We start from the raw sequence: 15,897 nt of genomic DNA, 5'->3' as shown, positions 1-15,897 counted from the left end.
GTAAGTTTATAAGCAACATTACAGATCCATACCATCCTCTCAAAGATTGAGTTTCCCTGTCAACATTAACGGATACCATTGTTGGGGATTATATTAGGAGAGATACTACAGTATGTCTGACAGAGCGCCTTCTTGATGTAATTTGACGTACATACTTAGTTGAAACCCCTGCTAGTAGGCGGTTTATCAAGAACTGCTAGCAATTCCTTCTCATTTAGAACAATCACACAGCTTTAAATCATTGCAAAGTATGTGTGTGTGTGTGTGTGTGTGTGTGTGTGTGTGTGTGTATATATATATATATATAAATATATAAAACAAGTCAGCAAAGATATGCAGAGAGAATATAAGTACATGCACCACACAATTCTACTAATTAAAAGAAAAAAAAGAAAAAACTCTATAGATCAAATACAGAAAAAATATGGAGAGACAAGAAACCAGTCACAATATACTCTTAACACAAGCTAACACACAAGACCATAGACCACAGACATTGACGATCATGAGTAACCTCAATACACAAACAGGCCACAAGAGGTTTATGTGGCAAGACCGACAATTGACCCAGCAACTACTTGCTTTGTGCCAGAATAACACCACAGGCGAAACTAGACATGCAGACACTAGAAGTATACAGTACAGTACGAACACTTCAGTACATACAGAATCATGCTGAGGTGCACATTATATATATATATATATATATATATATATACATACACACACACACACACACACACAAAAATAAACATCGCTAGGGACCTTGGGGTACTCATCCAGGTATTAACAAGTTAATGTACAACATAGCAGTATTCTCCAATTAGGTACGGACAAAGTGGTCATATTCCCCTAATGCACAGGAAGAGGAGTCATGAACAGCAAAAAGCCTTACAGTCTATTAGAAAAAACATACACACCCATGATGCTAAACCAGAAAAGTGCACACACTATTTCATCCTAGACCTCTGTACCCTACAGCCTTTATCTATTCCAGACTAATGCATGCAGCACTGTCCCCACACAAAGAGATTCCATTACAACAAAATAGATCTGCATAGCTTGGAGGCATTATTAATTCGCGAAAACCAGCTGCAGCACTGGTACTGAAAAATAAATATAAAAAATAAACTTTTTTTCGTTGTAGCCTACAGTATATCTTCTAACAATTGATTATATATAAATTCACATTTTATGTGCATTTATTTTCCGGTATTCTAAATTGTTTTCTGTTCAGGTGTCTAAAGGTTTAAAGATGAAATTAATGTGGCACTTGATTGTGTATGCGTGGAGACATATTACTTTTTTTACTTTACTTAATGTAGTTTTTGTTACGTATTACTGCGATTAAGGATAATGTGTGGCCCTATTAAGAGTCAGAGAATTACACATGCAGCCATGGGAAAGAGGGCGCATCATCTGCACAGTCCTAGGTAAATCGAGTCACAGTTGAACCCCCATGTGCCTTTCTCACTACGTAATAAACAAATACAAATCCACTCTAGAGCAGTGATGGGGAACATTTGGCACTCCAGCTGTTGTTGAACTACACATACCAGCATGCCCTGCTACAGTTTTGTTATTTGGCTCTGCTAAAACTGTAGCAGGGCACGCTGGGATGTATAGTTCAACAATTGCTGGAGTGCCAAAGGTTCCCCATCACTGCTCTAGTGCCTCCTGATATGTTTCCTTTGAGCAAGACAGACTTTAATGGTAATATTTACTAGGTCATTTTAGCTGTAATAATAAAAAAAACCTCTGTGCCGGTAATCGGGACTGAGATTCTGCATTATAAGTACTTGACTAAACTATGATTTCAATGTTCTCAAACTCAAATGATAAAAAAGAAATTGTAAAAAAACAATGTGCATGTTTTCTGCAGTTTGAACAATACAGTGCTTTACATTTACCAAAGCTGTGCTGCATGTTTTCTTTTATCACTGCTAAACTACAGATGAGACTAGTGCATAAAAACACATCTAAGTCATACAAAGTGCACAAGTGTGACTAAATGCTAAGAGAATAGAAATACATACTCCCAAATATAGAAATAATAAATAAAAGTAACTCATTATTAAATGTATCATTTTTATATACCAAATGTCAACCAATTTTAGGTCTCTCTCCTCTGCTTTTCAGATTACAGGCTTCTACATAAGAATGCAGTTTGAATATTTACTAAGAATAGCAGCATTTCATCACAACCCCTCCCCCATATTCCCAGGGTACCGTCTTCTGAAACTCCCAGCATCTCTCTAATGACTAGCAATAGGAGAGGAGGAGGGGGGTACCCATCTGTAGAGGAAGAAGCACAAGTCAGGGAGGGGTTGGGGGGTTACACTGTATGATCACAAACCCCCTCCTCCTTCTGATGCTTGTGTCCTGCACCTGCTGCCTCAGCTCTGCAGCTGAATCAAGCGGAAAATTCATGACAATGTCTGGGGGAATGTTTATTCCTGTAACGCAGTTTCTGACCACATGCCCAAAACTAATGCTCCTAGCTCTGCTTACACCACTGTACACTTACCGGGCACTGTGCGAGGGCACTGATGCTGGGCAATAACTGCAACACTGGTGATGGATCAGAACGTCAGCTTCTGCCTTCACAGCAACACAGTCTGAGCAGCTGTGGGTCCTTCTAGGCTTGAAAAGTGGCTTTCAGATAATGATCTAGGAATGTCTGAGGCAAAACAAATTAATGAATTAATGTATCCCAGTACTCATTTATACAGCTACAAAAGTAGGTTCTGACCTGTTGCAGACCTTAAGCATAGCCCATCACCCATACACAGTGGAGCTAGCAATACTGTGGGTTGTACCAATATTCCACCTATCAAACCACTAAAAATAGTGAAACCAATAAGGCATGAGGCACAATACACATCTGTAATGTTGCTAGTCTAGTTTTGTATTTCTCATAATTTAGGCTACAAATTGGACATCTCCAGCTGTTGTTAAACTTTCTAAAAAGCAACACAACCTACTGCAAGCTAGAGATGAAATTCATGTCAGCCTCATCTTTTCTGACAAGTGCCTGCCTGGCTAGCTGAAGCAAAGATTATATCACTACTGATTAATAGAGGGGATGCTGTTACATGAGAGATTATCTTATAGCCAGCTTCACACGTATCTGGATGTATTGACTGGCTTGTACAAGTCACAGCTATCATGAAAAGGTTAAACTGAAAAAAGGACCAAATAGCTGTTGCAAAAAGTCATATAGAAAGAAGATTTATCAATGCAAATTTCATAATATAACTGACAGTCCTTCTTGGACATTTGTGATACCATTTATTAAGGTCATACCGCAAGCCAGTCTATTTTACAAGCTGATAAGCGTTCTCTCTGCTTAGGAATTCCTGTAAACATTATGAAATGTAGCCAATTAAATTATAATCTAGGTATCGGGTAAGTCGCTCCACAACTTTCACTGCCAAAAAGATGACAGCGGCCATTCCTAACAAAAGTGAAACTCTACATACAATAAGGCTGCAATTGGAGACCCCACAAAACATTTCATTTTAAGTCTTTACATAGAGTCTTTGTTGATTTGCAGATACTGACAGTATGGAAGGCTATTATAATGTATAATAAACAGTAAAAATGTATTGTGATAGCATATACTCATTCACTTTCATCTGTGCTTAAGGGAAAAGGAATGTTTAAAGGATGTTTCAGGGGCTGTGAGCTCCAATTTTTGTTACCCATATTGTATCCTCTTCTATCACTGTCTTACTTTCTCAAGAATTTTCCCTGCTACACTTGGGAGGTTACAGAGCAGTATCCAAAGCTATTGAAGGGTATGATTACAAAGTTAAATTATAGTTCACAACGTAGTGTAATTACACCGTGTGTTATTCCAAGTTGTCCTTTGGTAAACAAATGCTTCTATAAGAGTCAACTTGCCTCTTGGCAATAAGGTGTCCACAGAATTAATAGCCACACATGATCCAATTCTCTGTATGTGTTACACAAAGCAAGAGAAAAAAAAATAGATGAGTATGATTTTATAGGGGCATTACACTATGCAGAACTCGTCTTACAGCATAAACTGGAGCAGTATGTATCAGAGATTATTGATAAACCAAATATGCAGTAACGCTAGATAAGTATTAATAAATGTCACATGCAATTTGCGCACTCTTACTGAAATCTCTATGTGATCTGATTTTATTTTCAGCCAAGCACGCTGAATGACAGTTATAGCATGTAAATACATTTGATTATTTATGCAAATATCCCATGCACGTTTTACTGTAAATGTAAAGAAATATACAGAAAAAACCTCAACTAAAAACGCCCAGTGTGTATGCACCTTTAGTGGGATAAGTGCCTCATACAAAGGGACACACATAAATAATGTTTGGGAAAGTTACAATTTATGAAAGGAATAAAATAAGATTTTACTCACCGGTAAATCTATTTCTCGTAGTCCGTAGTGGATGCTGGGGACTCCGTAAGGACCATGGGGAATAGACGGGCTCCGCAAGAGACTGGGCACTCTATAAGAAAGATTTGGTACTATCTGGTGTGCACTGGCTCCTCCCTCTATGCCCCTCCTCCAGACCTCAGTTAGGATACTGTGCCCGGAAGAGCTGACACAATAAGGAAGGATTTTGAATCCCGGGTAAGACTCATACCAGCCACACCAATCACACCGTATAACTCGTGATACTATACCCAGTTAACAGTATGAAATATAACAGAGCCTCTCAACAGATGGCTCAACAATAACCCTTAGTTAGGCAATAACTACATACAAGTATTGCAGACAATCCGCACTTGGGATGGGCGCCCAGCATCCACTACGGACTACGAGAAATAGATTTACCGGTGAGTAAAATCTTATTTTCTCTGACTTCCTAGTGGATGCTGGGGACTCCGTAAGGACCATGGGGATTATACCAAAGCTCCCAAACGGGCGGGAGAGTGCGGATGACTCTGCAGCACCGAATGAGAGAACTCAAGGTCCTCCTCAGCCAGGGTATCAAATTTGTAGAATTTAGCAAACATGTTTGCCCCTGACCAAGTTGCAGCTCGGCAAAGTTGTAAAGCCGAGACCCCTCGGGCAGCCGCCCAAGATGAGCCCACTTTCCTCGTGGAATGGGCTTTCACTGATTTAGGATGCGGCAATCCAGCCGCAGAATGCGCCAGCTGAATTGTGCTACAAATCCAGCGAGCAATAGTCTGCTTAGAAGCAGGAGCACCTATCTTGTTGGGTGCATACAGGACAAAAAGCGAGTCAGTCTTCCTGACTCCAGCCGTCCTGGAAACATAAAGTTTCAAGGCCCTGACTACATCCAGTAACTTGGAATCCTCCAAGTCCCTAGTAGCCGCAGGCACCACAATAGGTTGGTTCAAGTGAAAAGCAGATACCACCTTAGGGAGAAACTGGGGACGAGTCCTCAATTCTGCCCTATCCATATGAAAAATCAGATAAGGGCTTTTACAAGACAAAGCCGCCAATTCTGACACACGCCTGGCCGAAGCCAAGGCCAATAACATGACCACTTTCCACGTGAGATATTTCAGATCCACAGTTTTAAGTGGTTCAAACCAATGTGATTTTAGGAAACTCAACACTACATTGAGATCCCAAGGTGCCACGGGAGGCACAAAAGGGGCAGAATATGAAGCACTCCCTTTACAAAACTCTGAACTTCAGGCAGTGAAGCCAGTTCTTTCTGGAAGAAAATCGACAGGGCCGAAATCTGGACCTTAATGGAACCCAATTTTAGGCCCATAGTCACTCCCGACACCGACCCAGCTGAAATTCCTCTGTTGGGGCCTTCCTGGCCTCACACCACGCAACATATTTTCGCCAAATACGGTGATAATGGTTCGCGGTTACTTCTTTCCTAGCTTTTATCAGCGTAGGAATGACTTCCTCCGGAATGCCCTTTTCCTTTAGGATCCGGAATTCAACCGCCATGCCGTCAAACGCAGCCGCGGTAAGTCTTGGAACAGACAGGGCCCCTGCTGTAGCAGATCCTGTCTGATCGGTAGAGGCCATGGGTCCTCTGATATAATTTCTTGAAGTTCTGGGTACCAAGCCCTTCTTGGCCAATCCGGAACCACGAGTATCGTTCTTACTCCTCGCCTTCTTATTATTCTCAGTACCTTTGGTATGAGAGGCAGAGGAGGGAACACATAAACCGACTGGTACACCCACGGTGTCACTAGAGCGTCCACAGCTATCGCCTGAGGGTCCCTTGACCTGGCGCAATATCTCTTTAGCTTTTTGTTGAAGCGGGACGCCATCATGTCCACCTGTGGCCTTTCCCAACGGTTTACCAACAGTAGGAAGACTTCTCGATGAAGTCCCCACTCTCCCGGGTGTAGGTCGTGTCTGCTGAGGAAGTCTGCTTCCCAGTTGTCCACTCCCGGAATGAACACTGCTGACAGTGCTAGTACGTGATTTTCCGCCCATCGGAGAATCCTTGTGGCTTCTGCCATCGCCATCCTGCTTCTTGTGCCGCCCTGTCGGTTCACATGGGCGACTGCCGTGATGTTGTCTGACTGGATCAGTACCGGCTGGTTTTGAAGCAGGGGTTTTGCCTGACTTAGGGCATTGTAAATGGCCCTCAGTTCCAGAATATTTATGTGTAGGGAAGTCTCCTGACTTGACCATAGTCCTTGGAAGTTTCTTCCCTGTGTGACTGCTCCCCAGCCTCGAAGGCTGGCATCCGTGGTCACCAGGACCCAGTCCTGTATGCCGAATCTGCGGCCCTCTAGAAGATGAGCACTCTGCAGCCACCACAGTAGAGACACCCTGGTCCTTGGGTACAGGGTTATCAGTTGATGCATCTGAAGATGCGATCCCGACCACTTGTCCAAGAGGTCCCACTGGAAGGTCCTCGCATGGAACCTGCCGAATGGAATTGCTTCGTATGAAGCCACCATTTTTCCCAGGACTCGTGTGCAGTGATGCACCGATACCCGTTTCGGTTTTAGGAGGTCTCTGACTAGAGATGACAGCTCCTTGGCTTTCTCCTGCGGGAGAAACACTTTTTTCAGTTCTGTGTCCAAAATCATCCCCAGGAACAGTAAGCGAGTGGAAGGAACCAGTTGTGACTTTGGAATGTTTAGAATCCAGCCATGCTGTTGTAGCACTTCCCGAGATAGTGCTACTCCGACCAGTAACTGCTCCCTGGACCTCGCCTTTATAAGGAGATCGTCCAAGTACGGGATAATTAAAACTCCCTTTTTTCGAAGGAGTATCATAATTTCTGCCATTACTTTGGTAAACACCCTCGGTGCCGTGGACAGTCCAAACGGTAGTGTCTGGAATTGGTAGTGGCAATCCTGTACCACAAATCTGAGGTACTCCTGGTGAGGAAGGTAAATGGGGACATGCAGGTAAGCATCCTTGATGTCCAGGGATACCATGTAATCCCCCTCGTCCAGGCTTGCAATAACCGCCCTGAGCGATTCCATCTTGAACTTGAATTTTGTTATGTAAGTGTTCAAGGATTTCAAATTTAAAATGGGTCTCACCGAACCGTCTGGTTTCGGTACCACAAACAGTGTGGAATAGTAGCCCCGGCCTTGTTGAAGTAGGGGTACCTTGACTATCACCTGCTGGGAATACAGCTTGTGAATGGCCTCTAGCACAGCCTCCCTGCCCGAGGGAGTCGTCGGTAAGGCCGATTTGAGGAAACGGCGGGGGGGAGGCGCCTCGAATTCCAGCTTGTACCCCTGAGATACTACTTGAAGGATCCAGGGATCCACCCGTGAGCGAGCCCACTGATCGCTGAAATTCTTGAGGCGGCCCCCCACCGTACCTGGCTCCGCCTGTGGAGCCCCACCGTCATGCGGCGGATTTGGAAGAAGCGGGGGAGGACTTTTGGTCCTGGGAACCTGCTGTGTGTTGCAGCTTTTTCCCCCTTCCTCTGCCTCTAGACAGAAAGGAACCGCCTTTTCCCCGCCTATTTTTCTGGGGTCGAAAGTACTGTACTTGGTAATACGGTGCTTTCTTAGGCTGTGAGGGGACATGGGGCAAAAATGCAGACTTCCCAGCTGTTGCTGTGGAAACAAGGTCTGAGAGACCGTCCCCGAATAACTCCTCACCCTTATAAGGCAAAACTTCCATGTGCCTTTTGCATCTCTTGTCCACTGCCGAGTCCATAAGCCTCTCCTAGCAGAAATGGACAATGCACTTATTCTAGATGCCAGCCGGCAGATCTCCCTCTGTGCATCTCTCATGTATAAGACTGAGTCTTTTATATGCTCTATGGTTAGCAATATAGTGTCTCTGTCTAGGGTGTCAATATTTTCCGACAGGGAATCTGACCAAGCAGCAGCAGCACTGCACATCCAGGCTGAAGCAATAGCTGGTCTCAGTATAACACCAGTGTGTGTGTATATAGATTTTAGGATAGCCTCCTGCTTTCTATCAGCAGGTTCCTTTAGGGCAGCCGTATCCGGAGACGGTAGTGCCACCTTTTTAGACAAACGTGTGAGCGCTTTATCCACCCTAGGGGGAGTTTCCCAACGTGACCTATCCTCTGGCGAGAAAGGGAACGCCATTAGTAATTTTTTTGAAATCACCAATTTTTTATCGGGGAAAGCCCACGCTTCTTCACACACATCATTCAATTCCTCAGATGGGGGAAAAACTATTGGTAGTTTTTTCTCCCCAAACATAATACCCTTTTTTGAGGTACCTGGGTTTATATCAGAAAGGTGTAATACCTCTTTCATTGCCTCAATCATGCCACAAATGGCCCTAGTGGACAATTTATTTGACTCATCGTCGTCGACACTTGCATCAGTATCCGTGTCGACATCTGTGTCTGCCATCTGAGGTAGTGGTCGTTTCAGGGCCCCTGACGGCCTTTGAATCGTCTGGGCAGGCACGAGCTGAGAAGCCGGCTGTCCCGCATTTGGCATGTCGTCAAATTTTTTATGTAAGGAGTCGACACTTGCACGTAATTCCTTCCATAAGTCCATCCACTCAGGTGTCTGCCCCGCAGGGGGTGACAACACATTTATAGGCATCTGCTCCGCCTCCACATAAGTCTCCTCATCAAACATGTCGACACAGCCGTACCGACACACCGCACACACACAGGGAATGCTCTTAAAGGAGACAGGACCCCACAAAAGCCCTTTGGGGAGACAGAGAGAGAGTATGCCAGCACACACCAGAGCGCTATAATAATACAGGGACTAACTGAATTAGGACCCTTTATAGCTGCTTATTGTATTAAACTGCGCCCCAATTTTAGTGCCCCCCTCTCTTTTTTACCCTTTCTGTAGTGTAGACTGCAGGGGAGAGTCAGGGAGCTTCCTTCCAGCGGAACTGTGAGGGAATAATGGCGCCAGTGTGCTGAGGGAGATGGCTCCGCCCCTTTTTCGGCGGCCTTTTCTCCCGCTTTTTTCTGTATTCTGGCAGGGGTAATTACCACATCTATAGCCTCTGGGGCTATATATTGTGGTTATTTTGCCAGCCAAGGTGATATTATTGCTGCTCAGGGCGCCCCCCCCAGCGCCCTGCACCCTCAGTGACCGGAGTGTGAAGTGTGTATGAGGAGCAATGGCGCACAGCTGCAGTGCTGTGCGCTACCTTGGTGAAGACTCAAGTCATCTGCCGCCGATTTTCCGGACCATCTTCATGCTTCTGGCTCTGTAAGGGGGACGGCGGCGCGGCTCCGGGAACGAACACCAAGGACGGGTCCTGCGGTCGATCCCTCTGGAGCTAATGGTGTCCAGTAGCCTAAGAAGCCCAAGCTAGCTGCAAGCAGGTAGGTTCGCTTCTTCTCCCCTTAGTCCCTCGATGCAGTGAGCCTGTTGCCAGCAGGTCTCACTGTAAAATAAAAAACCTAAAATAAACTTTCTTTCTAGAAGCTCAGGAGAGCTCCTAGTGTGCATCCAGCTCAGCCGGGCACAGAAATCTAACTGAGGTCTGGAGGAGGGGCATAGAGGGAGGAGCCAGTGCACACCAGATAGTACCAAATTTTTCTTATAGAGTGCCCAGTCTCCTGCGGAGCCCGTCTATTCCCCATGGTCCTTACGGAGTCCCCAGCATCCACTAGGACGTCAGAGAAATAGGACATACAGGAGACAACTTAGCTAGGGAAAATATACAATATAAAGTGAGAAGAGTGAAAAACATTAAATGCCACACATTGTGATACCATTTCTGCCAGATAAAACTGCAATGCATTGTTGTACATGGCTCCTGATGCAAGTAAAGCATGACCTTGTGTTTTAATGAGACCAAACCCAGCTTTGAATTTTAGAAGTAAAGAGAAAGCTAAGCATCATCTCTTATGTTGTCCAAATAAGGCTGCCTCCTTTGCTCAACCCTGAGACTCTCCCTGCTACTGTCTGCTCTATGCATTCCTCGGAATGTCTGCTATTAATAAGGAAAGCAACAATTAGTTTTGAGGAAAAATATTATAACCCTTTAACGCAATGTAAATGCTGATAAATAGATGGAAACATATGCACATACCTCCATGGTTATAATCAGCCAGGTAGTGACATACAGTACTGGGATTCTATCACACTGAAGGACATGCAGAAAGACCATTCCACTTGCTTACACTGAGCCACAAGTATTACCACTGTAAAGTAAAAGTCCATTTCACAGAAACTAATAAAGCACCTTCTGTATACTGCAAACAGTGAGTAGCACGAATCATTACAGTACACTATTCCCAGGAGTGTACAGGTCAAATCTCACGCACCACCTAAACAGTACTGCAACTGAGCTCACAAGCAAGGGTGCTAATTAACAATGTCCTTTAAATTATTCATTAAACTATTGAAATCATTATAGATTGGGACCTGGGAAGGGTTGCCATTCTCCATGCATGGGTAATCTCCAACCCATCAAACACTGTATAAAAACACCTCATGATCTTTTTTTGACACCGTTTAATGATTTGGTGTGCTGCTTCAAGTCAACAACAGCAAGATATACTGTACAAAAAATGACTTGCACAAAAGGAAAATAGGCCCTGTACAGCAGTGGACAAATTTGTTGGTACCCCTAGAGCTCATCGAAACATGAAAGGTGATGAAAGTAAAAACTGTATACCTAACTGCGGGTCCATAACTCAGGGTGTGCGATCAGGGTCATAGCACAGAGTGCAGGGTTCTGGAGTCGCTGCCATCACTGCCCCGTGGCACCTGCTACTGGCTAGCAGGGTGCCTCCCAGAGCATTCTTTAAACATTCTAGATACACATTCTTCAGTCTGCACAGACAGTCAAATCAGCTGCCAGCACTGGCACATAGAGCATTTCTTTCTACATTTCATTAGAGCAATACAACAATATGTCCACAAATACTCAAAACAGTATAAATGAATGTAACCTTCATCATACACATCAAAATCCCATTGAATACATCAGTTTATATCAATACATGGTTCAAGCAGTAATCATGAGACCCCTTATTGCAGGCATAGGAGGAGCCCAGAGTCCAAAGGGGTTGCATCACCTCAGGAAGGCGAACCATTAAGTAATACAGGGGGATCTCCCAACAGCAACCTAGTCTCATACCACTCCGTGTTTTTAAGGGAATCTCTAATCCTCCTGAAAGTCTACTAGGATAGTGGAGATATAGCTTTCCCAAGAATCAAACATTTTGAGGCATGTTTTTCCCTATTCAAAGTGGTCGAACCAATCCATCTGAAATATATGCATTTTCCCTTTAAAAACAGTTAGAGAAAGTAGATGTGGAGGATCCATGTCTGTTAAGATAGTCTTGCAGGATGATGCTCTAACGGTTACTAACGACTTCCTAAAACCTCAGGTGACCATCTGGTCTACGGGGATACGCCCACAAATTGCCAATTCTTCAGTAAAAGTCAATTCATCGAGTAGATGCATACCTGCAACCAAAAGTGAAGTAGCAAAGGACATGTCCAGAAGCAGTGTAAAAGATCTGCTTCCGGAGTAATACACTGACATACCAGAAGACCCACTTTTCAAACGCAACCTAAAAAAGCCAGTGTGGAATTTTCTAATATGCATACGGCCACAGTGCTTCTGGGAGTATGTTCTTTGGAGAAATTAGTAAAAACTGGCAAATCACACTAGTTCTATGTTCACAGATTAAATTAAACTGTAAAAGAAAAGCACACCATACCTACTGTGAAATATGGAGGAGGCTTGGTTATATTTTGGGGTTACGTTGCTGCGTTTCGCATGTACCTTGAATCTGTGCAGGACAAAATGAAGTATCTGTGCTCAGATACAGACCAGAGTGTGCTAGTAGCACCAGAGCAGACAGCAGCAATGCAGGCAGGAAAGAGGAACTGCATGGGTTGTGAGAGGTACAGGGTTCTAGAGTGAATACTAATATCCATTACTGATAAAATTCCAAATATTTATCACAATCGGAATAATCACTTTGCTATGCAAAGCTAAATAGGTCAGAAAATAATCAGAAAAGTCAATGTCCTTAAGTTTCATTTTGTGTATATATATGAACAGGACGGAGTTAATTTGCCGGCAGTCGGGATCCCGGCGGTCAGGATACACACCAAATACTAAAAATGTATGCACCGCAATGCGCTGGCGCGCCGTACGGTTACAAAGCGGATCGTTGTTGTGCACTGGTTCTAGCGAAGAAACCATTCACACAGCCGTTCGCAAGGAGATTGACAGGATGAGGGCGTTTGTGGGTGGCAACTGACCGTTTTCTAAGAGTGTTTGGAAAAACGCAGGCGTGTCAAAGCGTTTGCAGGGCGGGTGTCTGACGTCAATTCCGGCCTCGAATAGGCTGAAGTCATCACAGCAGCTGAGTAAGGTCAGAGCTACTCAGAAACTGCACAAGCTGTTTTTGTACAGGGCGGCTGCACATGCGATCGCCCACTTGCACAGCTAAAATACACTCCCCTATAGGCGGCGTCTATCTGATCGCAGCGCTGCAAAAAATAGCTAGTGAGCGAACAGATGATCTGAAATAGGCCCTTTATCTCCAGCGACTTTAGTAGTTATTGTCCAAAACAAGCAATCAGAGTCTAACTGTCATTACACTGGTACTCCACTTTATCTCTCTCCTAGGATTGATACATCTCCCTCTAAAGCTTGGTACACACTTAGCGCTGTGTACCCAGCCCAACAGCGCTGCCGATGGGACCCAGCATGGCGCAAGTGCATACACACTTGCCAATGCCAGATCTGGCAGGGGGTGGGGGAGCATGTCCTCGCTAGCGACATCCCCCGCCAGCCCTGCAGCAGGGCCAATGGGGGATGCCGTTAAAGACCCGCGGGAGCACACAGTAGTTGATGCACCCATTATGTCACTCCGATCCGCAGGATCAGGCGACATATCACCTAGTGTGTTCACCCAGCTTTAAGACTTTATTTTGTCAAGTCATATTAAAATGTAATTTTTTACAACTCATTATAAATCTAAACAAGCCATACATCAGCACCGCGAATCCTAGACGTCAATCCGCTCTGCGGATCAGAAACACAGCATGCTAAACTTCCCAGACTCAGCAATACCGACCATTTGTTGGTCAGAATCAATGTTAGATTTCTCTTACCCCCTGAGCCAGCCGTCAGCTAAATGGGGAATTGCGGCAATCTGTCACAGATGTATGGACTCCAGTAGTGTTTATTTTTTATAGAACTATACCATTATGAACAAAGACATCTGGATCCATTTTGCTAATAATTACGTCTTAACGCTCATCAGAAAGAGACAGTGGGGTCTATTCATAAAGCAGTGCAAAGAGTGGCGGCACAGACCAGTGGAGAAGATGCCCATGGCAACCAATCAACATCTCCCATGCATTTTTTAGAATGTACTTGATAAAGGCTTCCTTCAAAGCTGATTGGTTGTCATGGGCAACTTCTCCACTTGTACTTTTCTCCACTCTTTTCATTGCTTTATGAATAGACTTCTCTATAAGTAACAGTGCAGCTCCTCTAATGTCTAACATCACTGTTCTGTGCATTTTCAATTTTAAGAAAAAAAAAACAACCTGCTATCGTCATTTTATATTGCTCCCTTCCTATTACTGTGGAAAACAAAAGTGGTCAGTGGGCCTAATTCAGCATGGACTGCTAAATTGCAAAAACGCAAATCAGCCAATTACTGGCAGACTGCACATGGGCTGCAAACGCACTGTGTGCGCGCGAGGGGCGAATTGCAATTGCAGTGTGTTTGCACACTCAGTGAGATGCGATTGCAAATTGATTGACAGGAAGTGACCGTTTGTGTGAGGCAACGTAGCGTTTGTGGTGAGTGGTTGGGAAAACGCAGGCGTGTCAAGGCCATTTTCGAGGCATATATCTGATGTCAGCTGCAATCGACTGCAATTAAAAATACGGCACCAGGGCGACAGCATCCGCATTAGTTTGAGTAACTATGGTACTCTGTTTCTGCGTATGGATTGCAATTCTGCGAATGAATACGCAGAGTTGCTATCGCAATGGTGGACGTCTTTTACCATTTCCGGGCGGCTCTTCACATGCGATTTTTAGCAGTAGCAGTTTTGAGACAATCGCAATTTCAGCCTCAATAGCGAATTAGGTCCTGTGTTCACAATGCAGATAATGGGGGTCATTCCGAGTTGTTCGCTCGTTGCCGATTTTCGCTATACTGCGATTAGTCGCTTACTGCGCATGCGCAAGGTTCGTAGAGCGCATGCGCTTAGTTATTTTACACAAAAGTTAGGTATTTTACTCACGGCATAACAAAGCTTTTTCATCGCTGTGCTGATCGTAGTGTGATTGACAGGAAGTGGGTGTTTCTAGGCGGAAACTGGCCGTTTTATGGGAGTGTGCGGAAAAACGCAGGCGTTCGAGTTGCAAAACGCAGGAGTGGCTGGAGAAACGGGGGAGTGGTTGGGAAAACGCTGGGTGTGTTTGTGACGTCAAACCAGGAACGAAAAGGACTGAGCTGATCGCAATGGCTGAGTAAGTCTGGAGCTACTCAGAAACTGCTAAGAAATTTCTATTCGCAATTCTGCTAATCTTTCGTTCGCAATTCTGCTAAGATAAGATACACTCCAGAGGGCGGCGGCCTAGCGTGTGCAATGCTGCTAAAAGCAGCTAGCGAGCGAACAACTCGGAATCACCCCCAATGTCAATTACACCTTGTCTGTATCTCAGCAAGTCAAACTGACCTTTGACAAGACATATCATCATCACACATACACTAGCTGCACTGTGAGAATCAGCAACACTGCTCTTCTACAGGCATACAGGGGAGGCTGAAATTAGGTGCAAAAGGAAAAATATAAAAGGGAATTGTAATGATGCAGTATGTTGAAAACGGGATGCAGTCAGTGTTGTGCAGTCCACAGGAAGTGGGCAGCACTGTCTATGGAGTGCCCCCGGAGGCCAGAGACCAAGCCAGTTTCCAGGGATGAGAATAGACCTAGTTATTGCCTGCTCTATGCAAGGTATTCTTGAGGACTGCAAGACATAAGCCGGTCTTTTCTGTTTGGTTTGAATCCTCTACTATTTCACAATAAGTTCTGTCAAATTTGAATGACTTCATCACTGTGTTCCCATCATGTTTTCCCATTACAGATTTTAACACTTGCGAAAGAAAAGTATTTTTAAGGACGGCTGCTGTCATGACGTGAGTGACAAACATGCAGTCTTATCATGCTGTATATGTATTGTGTGGTTTATTGCCTTATGCTTTCTTCTGCATCTATATCACCACATTTCCTGGTTAATTATAGGGGAGGATGAGCAATCAATCAACCAATCAAAAACCTCAAATTTCAAAATCATACCTCTGTTTGGTTCCTGAATGTGTTGAAATTGCAAGTTTGTCTTTATTTACCCAATAAGTGTTATCTGAAGCTGACACAAGTCAGAGGAGATGGCATTAACAGTAAACACACCTTTGGTAAACACACATTGGAATGAACAGGAATATGTGTGCACAGGGAACCTTGGGTTTACAACTCCTG

The 15,897-nt window shown here is 44.3% G+C and overlaps 1 protein-coding gene across 1 annotated transcript in view; it reads right to left on the bottom strand.

Moving 5' to 3' along the window:
• The window catches only part of PIK3C2B (phosphatidylinositol-4-phosphate 3-kinase catalytic subunit type 2 beta), a 257,575-nt gene that overhangs the window by 228,804 nt on the left and 12,874 nt on the right, over window positions 1-15,897 (bottom strand). Inside the window, exon 2 of the mRNA XM_063955240.1 lies at window positions 2,528-2,680. The gene's annotated coding sequence lies outside the window, so the exon portion shown is untranslated. The remainder of the gene's footprint in view (window positions 1-2,527; window positions 2,681-15,897) is intronic.

This window comes from Pseudophryne corroboree, chromosome 2 (genome assembly GCF_028390025.1).
Source record: "Pseudophryne corroboree isolate aPseCor3 chromosome 2, aPseCor3.hap2, whole genome shotgun sequence".
Taxonomy (NCBI): Eukaryota; Metazoa; Chordata; class Amphibia; order Anura; family Myobatrachidae; genus Pseudophryne; species Pseudophryne corroboree.
This window is presented reverse-complemented; position numbering and strand designations above follow the sequence as displayed.